Below are 9,360 nucleotides of genomic sequence, written 5' to 3'. Positions count from 1 at the left end.
GCCTGATGGTATTCCCAGGCTTCGGCTGACCTTGACTTGTATAATCACCTACTTTAATCATTTCTGCAGGCATGGGCTTACTTGCAGCTAACCTGATGCCCTTCTGCTTTGCCCAAATGCTAGAAGGGATGGATTTACACTTAAATCAATATTTAATCTGATGTACCTCTCTCAACTCCATTTGTAAAATGGTGTGTAGATCTTGGATAAGGACACACGCGGGCAAGCTGAATCAAAGCCATTTGCAAGGTAGTAAACTCAAGAAAGAGCCATGGTAATAAATGCAGAAGAAGAGGGGAGGTTTCCTTGGCAAAGAGCAATGTATTTCCTTAACCTAGCCCCTCCTTTTTTATTAACAATATGGAAAAGGGAGTCAATAATGATTCAATTGTGCCAATAGCACTCTAGGCTTGGGATTCATATAAGCCCAAAAGCATTTTTTAAAAATGAAGAAAAAAATAACAACATGGGTAGGAATTCTTTTCAGTCATATATAATAATACTTTAGAAGATATTTCCATTATGTGGAAAATATTGGGTTGTCCAGAAAGTCATGATGTACTTTTGCATAGAAAAACACATCATGGGAAGCCAGCAGTTAGCGCAATGGCTATGTCGCTGGACTCCCACGTAGTCGACCGTGGTTCGCGTCCCGCACCCGGTGGCTTAAAATTCACGCCGGGCGCGTGTGCATGTGTGCCCAAGATCCCGAGAGGAGAATGGAGGAGCAGGGATTGCGGCGTGACCATCCCCCCTGGGGGGTGATTTCTCACTTTCTGTCTCTCTGTCTCTCTCTGTCTGGTGAGCGCACGCGCCCTATAGCGAAAATCTCTCCAAAAAAACAAAAGAAAAAGAAAACACATCATGACTTTTCCGACAACTCGAAAACCCCAATGTATAAAATCTTTTTCATACAAAATAAGAAATAAAGATCCTGAATGCAACTTAAATAATTACATAGAAACTAAAATGTATGGATACTTTTCCAAGTGCCCCTGATTCAAAATAATTTGTCTAATACTGTTTAGATTGTTAACTTAAAAGTAGAAACGGAAGAGCCAGCAGATGGCATGGTGGTTAAGGTGCTGGAGTCCCACGTGGCTGACCTTGGTTTGAGTTACAGACCCAGTGACTTGAAAAGTCACACCAAGAGTGAGTACATGTGTGCCCAAAGCCCCAGGAGGAGAAGGGAGGAGAAGGTCATTGCTGCATGGCCATTCTCCTGAAGGGTGATTTCTCACTTTCCCTCTCTCTGTCTCTGCCTGTCTGTCTCTCTCTCTCTCTCTCTCAATCTGTTCAGTGAGTATACACACCTGGTGGCAAAAATTTGAAAAAAAATAAAAAAGTAAAAATAGAATCAATAGCCTAATCTTGTAGAAACAGATTAAAAACTTAAGTTTTATAGTGTAGGAGAAAAAAAATTTTATCTGTGGAATAGAGATGATGAATTAAGTGAGCTTGAGGCATGAAGGAAGAAAAAGAGAAGGAAATAAGGGAAGTAAGAGGAAGAGAAGAGAAAGGAAAGAAAGAGAAAGGAAAGAAATGGGTGATGGGGAGAGGGTAGAAAATACTCCTAGAATCCAAAAGAATTAAGTCTCACTAGGAAGCTCTTGCATCTTTTTTATTGGCAAGGCAGACACATTTGTAAAGAACCTATTTCAAGGCTTCAAGTTCAGTGAATTGGTCTACTTAAATTTAGAAGTATTCTCACCCTCCCTATGCTAAAATATTGTCCCATATTCAATAATGTTCTACATGACCATGTATTTGATTGACAGTAAAAATCACAGGAAGGGTTTCATGCCATTAATTCATAATTAAGTGACTCTATGAGGCATATGAAATGAGCAGCATTTAATCAGTAAACTCTATTGCCCACATCTTAGCATCAACAAAGTGCCCCTAACTCCAGGGTGCCTTTGGAATCACTTGTTCTATTGATAGAGGTCTAGCTACATGCTTCTAAATGCACCATTTCAACACGCAACAGCACCACTCATAACTAGTATGTTTAATGTTGCTCATGGTATTTTGGGCTTTTGACAGTCAAGTCACATTTAGGACAAGAAAACGTTTTGATAATTCATCTGTTACAAAGCATGAACATTGGATTTCTACGGTGGTGAAACATCCTGTCATAATCTCCTTCAGCTTCTGTCCCTAAAGTGTCATCAAATAGTCATACAGTCAGAGCAGAAGCATGTGCTTGCTATGTAAATGTAGCTTCAAGCTGAGTACCTTTCTCCCCTTCAATCCAATGGCCTCCTCTAAATTCATCCTATATCAAAATTTTGGAGAGTCTTTACTGGGACAAAATCATTACATCTGAAAACATACAAAATGCCTAGCTGCATGATTAACTGCATGGCTATGAGATTTTAAACAACTTATATTAATTATTATAATTAGCAGAAAGTTTGATATGAGCATAAATGATGAACATCATTCTCTGGAGGACATATGTTATAGTACATTTGTAGTCATTTTTTTTAACTTAGTGCTTACACACGCTACTTAACCTTGATGACACTTGTCTGATTTATCAATGGGTGAGATGGTGTTAGATAAAGCCACTGTGATCAAAATAAAGGCTAGAGCATATGGCTAAGCCACTGGAAAATCACAAGCATTCATCCACTTCCTCTTTAAGAGCACACATTCCCACTGTGACTGTCTGCTAGTGGTATTTACTTTGTCATTTTAGGTTTAACTAAATAGACAGTCAATTAGAAAAGCATGAACTACGCTTTAACTGACCTTCAGCGTAAATTAGGTTATAGAACTTCTGTTGGATGCATCTGAAAAGATTCAATCAATACTTCCTTTAAAATTCGTGCCCAAGAATTTTTAGTTGGTGTCTGAATTCATTCATAATTGTTCAATCACTTAGTCAACACATGTTTATTGACTAAATAATCTGCCTAGTGTTATGGAGGGTGCAAAGATAAATAAGACCACCTCTGCCCTTTAGAGAAGTTATATTTTATAAAGGGAAATAATGCACAGAGACCCATGATAGAAAGTAGAATGTGCTAGAAGGAGACATAAGCAAAGTGCTATGAGAGCTGAGAAGACAGGTTTGACTGGAGTCGGTGGAGAGGCAAAAATCAGAGACACCTTGAAGAGCAAGTGGGATTAGGATTGATACTGAAAAGAGCAGAGGATTTTGATTCTCAAATAAATGTATTTATTTCTTCTTCCATATAGTGGAATTCAGTTTTTCAAATCTCACTGTGAAGATTATTGTACAAAGACATGATCCAGAAACAGAATCACATGGGCCAAGTCTTTCATCCAGCCAGAATGACAAGCGGACCTGGCATGTTCAGGTTGACCTGGAATCCTAATCCCTAGCCTTCCCATGTGGCTCCAGTATCTCACAGTGGTGCCTACCTCCTGTGTTACTGTGGCTGGACCTTAACACTTCCCTTATAACAGGTTTACTTCACTGCCAGTGCAAGAGAAAAAATGCAAAATGCAAAATAAATAAAAATTAGATGATAATAGTTAAATTGCTAGAATCTGACTCAGCTCAGAAAACCAAAGTTTTCTCCAACTTCATTAACCATGCCAAATCAAACTGGGGACACAAATTACAACCAAGTCCCAAACTGAATCCTATCAGAGTCAGAATCTATCAGCTGGAAGCTACTTTCTCTTCATCTTTTCTGCTCACTCCATTAGGGACTCCTAACCGATTCTAACCATAGACATAAGGACAGCCACATCTCAAGAAGACATGGGACTAGGAGGGGAGTACCCACTTGCACCTGGAATCTAGGCTCTGCTTCTCAATCACCTGTGTGACCCTGGACAAGTCACATTTTTGTCTTTGAGCCTTCATTTTCTCATCTGCAAAATCCTGTGCCTACATCACAGGTTGTTGTGAGTTGCCAGTGAGGTAAGCTACATAGTACTCTAGACACTATAGAACTTTGTCCAAATATCAGCTAGTGTCTATCAGCACCTTCACCAATGGCAGTCGATTTCTGCCCTGAAGGAGAAACCTCCTTTACTGAAGCAAAGTGCTTTTATTTTGTCATCAAGACCTTTCTTATTCTTCCACTTAGTTGTGTGACCTAAGACAAACCATTGAAGCTTTTGAGTTTCATTCTCATTTACGAAGAGGCATTGTAATCTGTACTGTCTATCTTTGAGAGTCACTATGATAATCTATTAGAATAAAGAGATGTAAGAGCAAATGGCAAATGTAGAACACCCTATAAATATTAGTTGATATACCCATATGGAGGCTTCACCTGGGTCCTTGACCCAGGCTTCTCGATTGAGAGCTTGACCCTTGCTTTCCCAACACCTCCTGGGATGTAGCTTGTTGCCTGCTCTGACCTTCAAACCTTCAAGCCTTCAGTTCAGCCAAGTCTTGCTTGCCTCTCTGGTTTTAGCCTACTGTGCACAGATACAGCACACACTCCTATTCTCCAGTGCCACGTGCTACCCTGACCATCATTTCCAAGCCCTGTCTCATAACCAAGCTCCTTTGACTCCTTGGCCCTAACCCTGAGTCCCAGTTACAATATTTTTAGAACTTGACAATTTCAGGTCTATTTGGCCTGAGCCTATAACTCTCTGTTATTTAGACTGTCAACATTCCCAACTGATTTCATCTCACTTCATTCTTGGAAGGTTCAAGTAGGACAATAATTTCTCTGCATCAGCCGCACATTGAAATCGCAAGGACAACTTGAGAAAAATAACATCTGAACATCCCCCCTAAAGATTTTGATATTTTGGGTCTGGAGAGTAACTGTTCGAGTCCCAGACCCAGCTGCTTGAAATTCATATGGGGTGCACGCGCATGCATGCCTGAAATCCCAAGGGGAATGGAGGAGAAGGGATTGTGGCGTGGCCATCCCTTTTAGGGGATGATTTCCTCGCTTTCTGTCTTTATGTCCCTCTGTGTCTCTCTGGCAAGCACACACACCCTATAGCAAAAATCTCTCTAAAAAAGAAAACAAAAATAGACTGTTGGGCTAGCCTTATAGCCTAGTGGCTAAGTGCTGTGCAGAGGGAGCTATATCCCACATTGTGGCATGAATACTGGCCCTGGGAGGCTTGAAAAACAATCTGGGCTTGGGAACCAGCGGTTAGCATAATGGCTATGTCGCTAGACTCCCACGTAGTCGACTGCGGTTCGTGTCCTGGACCCGGTGGCTTAAAACTCACGCCAGGCACGTGTGCGTGCGTGCCCAAGATCCCGAGAGGAGAATGGAGGAGAAGGGATTGCGGCGTGACCATCCCCTCGGGCGGGGGGGGGGTGTGATTTCTCGCTTTCTGTCTCTCTGTCTCTCTCTGTCTGGCGAGCACACGCGCCCTATAGCGAAAAAAACCTCTCAAAAAAAAAACACTCTGGGCTTGTGTACATGGCCCTAGGATCCTGATGGACTGGAAAAATGGGAGGAAAAAGGGTTGTGTAACCAAGCCCCTTTTGGGGTTCAGGGGCTTTCTCTCTTTCTCTCATATATTTACTTAACTTCTAGCTAGCATTGAAAAAATAGATTTCTATTCAGAAAATTTCTGACCAATGCTGGTCATTGTTAAAACTTTTCCTCCTTATTCAGATTATAGAGTAGGACTCGTTTTTCAGAGTAAGAGCTCAGCAGGTAAGAGCCAGGTGCTTGCTACTTATTTTAGAGGGAAAAGGGGGAGAAAATGAATCTTAGTATTTCTTTATAATTTTTTTTCAAACAGCAGGTGATTATTTAGTAAGATTTTCTAATATACTTGCTCTGTGATATCTGGGGGATGGCACTTAACTGACTGAGATACATTTTTTTTTTTACTAATTTATTTATTTTACAAACTTACTACTAAACATTACCACACCATACAAAATGTGATTTTACATCCAGAATACACTGTAAAGTGGTTATACACACACACACATACACACACACACATATATATCATTGTTGTATTAATATTGGTATAATACAACAATAATGTATTAATATTATTAATATTAATAACTTGTCCCTACCATTTATATATATAAAGCCACTTTACAGTGTATTTAATATATACATTTAATATATATTAAATATATTTTTAATATATATTAATATATATTGACAGTGTATATATGTTTTATATATGTGTGTGTGTGTATGTATGTGTATATATATATATATATATTCCCCCTATTTCTCACCCTCTGCCATTTCTCATCCTCCTTCCACCCTGTCTCTAGTATCTGCAGTTGCTTTCCATTCCTTTATTCTTTCCCTTATTCTATTGATTCACAAAATATCTTAATTAATCTAAATACTTTCAATTTTTAAGTTCAGCTGATATGCACGTAGCTATGAACCAAAGTTGACTTTGGGCATAAAACTCTGTGCTTAGAATAAATATACTATAAAATAGCAATAGCTGAGGCTATATAGCTTCTGTGGTCACTAAATAGGTATTTTTTAAATATATTTTTTTAATTTCAAGAAAGGCAGTTTTAGCTTTAATAATCAAAATCAAAACCTGTTAAGAGAACTTAATACTTAAAGCCAGGAAACAGGTTAGGATTCTGCTCAAATGGTACATGGACGTGTCCACAATTCAAGAGAAGACAAAACTGCTTAACACTGGAAGATAAAGCATAGAAGGTCAGTAATGTTTTAGTCAAAAGTCATACAATTCTTTTTCACCAGTTCAAACTTATGTACTTTATCTTCTGTTGTGGTCTGATCTTTCTGTTTAAATTCTGGAAGATAATTTTCAAGTCTCGACTTGTCCCTACCATTAAGCTGGCCATATTCTTTATAGTTTTAGAACTCTTATTTCTGTGTGTCTGACATTAGTTTTCCTGGGATAGCACTCTCTTCAGAACTTCTTGGAGAGCTGATCTGGTATTCGTAAATTCTTTCAGGTTTTGTTTATCTGAGAACGTTCTTGTCTTCTCTTCCCATATAAAGGATAATCTTACCAGATATAGTGTTCTTGGTTGAAGTTGCTTTTCACTCAAGATTTTGAATATATTTTCCCATTCTTTCCTTGCTCACGTTGTTTCCGATGAGAGGTCCGTTGATAGCCTGATGGGATATCCTTTGTAGGAAACTTGAATGTTTCTCTTTTGCCAGTCTGATTATCTTGTTTTTGTCTGTGGTTTTGGTCATTCTGGCTATGTGTCCTGGAGAAGATCTTCTTGGGTTGATCCTATTTGGGGTCTTTTGTATTTCTTGTGTCTGGATCTTTGAATGCCTCTCTAGGTTTGGGAAGTTTTCTTCCAGAACTTCATGAAATAGATTGCCAATGCCCTTATTCGCCTCTTCACTTTCTAGGATACCAATTATCCAGATGTTTGGATGTTTAATGGTCTCTAGTATTTCTCATATATTATTCTCATTTTGGGAGGCTATTTTCTGTCTTTATGGATTTTACTAGTCCAGCAATTCTGTCTTCTACAGCTGAGATTCGATTTCTATATAATCTAGTCTGTTTTTAATACTTTCGAAGGAGGTTTTGACTTCCTGTTTTATAGCCTTCTTCTCCAACAGTTCCATTTGATTCTTTTTTATGATGTGTATTTCCTCTTTTAGCTCTCGCAAGAACTTCCTCACCTCCTGGAACTCATTGGCTTTTTTCTTCCGGTGTTCATTTTCTCTCTTCTCTTCCATCTCTGTTAGTTTTGTCACTATGAATACTCTAAATTCTTTATCAAACATTTCCATGATTCTATTGTACTGTCTGTGGATGAAGAGATTGGGGGCAAGGGTTTTTTCTTGGGTTTGCTTTTTTTTTTTTTTTTTTTGGAGAGGTTTTTGCTATAGGACATGTGCACACACCAGAAAGACAGAGACAGAGAGACAGAAAGCAAGAAATCACCCCCTGGGGGGATGCCAAACCGCAATCCCTTCTCCTCTTTTCGGGATCTTGGGCACGCATGCACACACACCTGGCATGAATTTAAGCCACCAGGTCTGGGACTCAAACAGCGGTTGACTACGTGGGAGTCCAGCGACATAGCCATTACGCTAAGTGCTGGTCCTGGTTTTGCATATTTCTTGTGCCCCTGTGGTGATTTCTAGTCATCTGATGGGTTATTCGTTTCTTCCTAATTTCTAGAAGATCAATCTGAGCCATCAGAGGTATATAGGAAGATGTGGTCTGCAAACTCTTTGGTGTTGTGTTTTTCTCCCTTTGTGTCACAGGTTCAGTGGGAATTGAGGAATATGAGGACCCAAATAGTATTCAGATTCTGGCAACTTTGCACATAGACTGATCTAGACACTCAGTGCATGGAGGCTGAGCAGCAAAGTGATGAGGTAAAAGAAAAAGGATAAGAAAACAGAGAAACAGAGAAAGAAAAATGTGAAAAAAGAAAAAGCAAATAAGCAAAAAATATTTATTCGTTAATTTAAAAAATAATGGAATTTTTTCACACTGCACGAAATCACTAGATCTCAGCTCTCGTGGCTGACTCAGTCTTCTTCTGGCCTGCCCTTTCTGTTTGCCTAGATGGTAGGGGATAAGGGGAGGGAGTTATTACCAAGATAAAGGAGGATTTCAGATCCAAGAAAAAACTTCACCTTAAAAAAATTTTTTTAAAGAAAAATTTTTAAAATGAAAAGACAGAGACAGAGAGACAGAAAGAGACACAGAGAGAGAGAGAGACAGAAAAGGACAAAGGGGGCTCTACCAAGGTGACTTCTCAACAGAACATCTTCATTGCTCTTATCCCTGAAATCACTAGATCTCAGCTCCTGAGATACAATTTTTACCTAAAACCAGAATATTGGTTTCAGTAAGGACTTGCAGTGCTGCCAAATGCCAACTCTATCAAGTGAATAATATGTTCATGGAGAGGAAAGTTAGGCCAGGGAAGACCCATATTCCTGGGGCCAGCAGGTAGCTTAGTAGTTAAGGGCACTGGATTCCCACATGGCCAACTGTGGTTTGAGTCCCAGACCTGGTGGCTTGCTTTCTCATTTTCCCTTTCTCTCTCTCTCTCACTCTGTCCCTCTTTGGTCAAATTAAATAAACAGATAAATAAAGTAAGTTAAATTTAAAAAATAATAATTATTATTTAAAAAACAAAACAAAAGAAGACCCAGATTGCTGGAGGACTTTGCTTAAACAGGGCTGAATCTGGTAGAAACCACCTATGCTTTGGGTGGCCAGGGAAGACGTAGGAGGCCATTACAGTAGATGTGACATTGCACGTTGTATTTACAAAACACTTCTAGGCATTTTTGTAGCCACATCTCAGAAAAGTACACAAGTCATGTAAGGGTCACAAAGTGAGTAGGAACAACATAAGCTATTTGGGGGCTGGGGCGGGGAGGGGATTACAATGATTGCCCTGTGACTTGGAAAAACTCTTTTCAGGAATGTCAAAACAAAAGTTCA

This window comes from Tupaia chinensis, unplaced genomic scaffold (genome assembly GCF_000334495.1).
Source record: "Tupaia chinensis unplaced genomic scaffold, TupChi_1.0 Scaffold143935_1, whole genome shotgun sequence".
Lineage (NCBI taxonomy): Eukaryota > Metazoa > Chordata > Mammalia > Scandentia > Tupaiidae > Tupaia > Tupaia belangeri.
Note: the sequence above shows the minus strand (reverse complement) of the source record.